Source organism: Papilio xuthus, unplaced genomic scaffold (genome assembly GCF_000836235.2).
Source record: "Papilio xuthus unplaced genomic scaffold, Pxut_1.1 DF827777.1, whole genome shotgun sequence".
Taxonomy (NCBI): Eukaryota; Metazoa; Arthropoda; class Insecta; order Lepidoptera; family Papilionidae; genus Papilio; species Papilio xuthus.
In genome coordinates this window covers 12,798-13,006 of record NW_013530872.1, presented here as the reverse complement: position 1 = coordinate 13,006, position 209 = coordinate 12,798, and the positions used below count along the sequence as shown (strand labels likewise).

General features: G+C 40.7%; 1 protein-coding gene across 1 annotated transcript in view; it reads right to left on the bottom strand.

Moving 5' to 3' along the window:
* nAChRa3 (nicotinic acetylcholine receptor subunit alpha 3) overlaps positions 1 to 209 on the bottom strand; it is a 4,831-nt gene that overhangs the window by 2,725 nt on the left and 1,897 nt on the right. The gene's annotated exons all lie outside the window — the stretch shown is intronic.

Here is a 209-nt window from a genome sequence, read left to right as displayed (position 1 = left end):
GTACATACACGCGGTACATGCACGCGGTAAATACACGCGGTAAATACACGCGGTAAATACACGCGGTACATACACGCGGTACAAACACGCGGTACAAACACGCGGTACAAACACGCGGTACATACATGAGGACAATTCTAATATGCTGTTCTATTGTCCTTATTATGGGGACAACATTAAACAAATAAAAATAAATATTGTATCATAAA